Raw genomic sequence first — 505 nt, 5'->3', positions numbered from 1 at the left:
AACTCAGAAAAAGCCACCTCCTCCCACCCCCTAACACCTTAGATCCTCTGGGGCTTGAAAATGCAAAGAACCTGTCCTAAAAGGCTCTTTCTACCATCTCTCCAGTGGCCTCAAAGCCTAGCTGATGCAGAGTCCCCTGGGCAGTCCACATACTCTATGATCGAGGGCTCTGTTCTTGCAGTCAGGGGCAGTCAACATTACAGTTAATACAATGAACGAAATGGCTGAGTCCTTACTCTGTGCCGGGCAAGCGCTGTGAAAACTGGTTTCACCTGCATTATTTATTGAATCCTCACAACAGCCCTATGAGGTAGGCACTGTTACTTGCATCCCCATTTCCCAGATGAGGAAACGGAGCCTCGCTGAAGTGAGGTCATCCGTGCAAGGCTGCACGGGTAGTAGTAAGTCACAGGGCTGGGACTCCCATCCAGTTCCGGAGGATTTCAGAGTCCACGATTCAGCCACTATACTCTTCCCTCCCAACTTGGCAAAATCTGGTAAGCAT

Source organism: Crocuta crocuta, unplaced genomic scaffold (assembly GCF_008692635.1).
Source record: "Crocuta crocuta isolate KB4526 unplaced genomic scaffold, BGI_CrCroc_1.0 scaffold944, whole genome shotgun sequence".
NCBI lineage: Eukaryota > Metazoa > Chordata > Mammalia > Carnivora > Hyaenidae > Crocuta > Crocuta crocuta.
The sequence above is the reverse complement of the archived record's forward strand: the minus strand, read 5'-3'. Positions refer to the sequence as shown.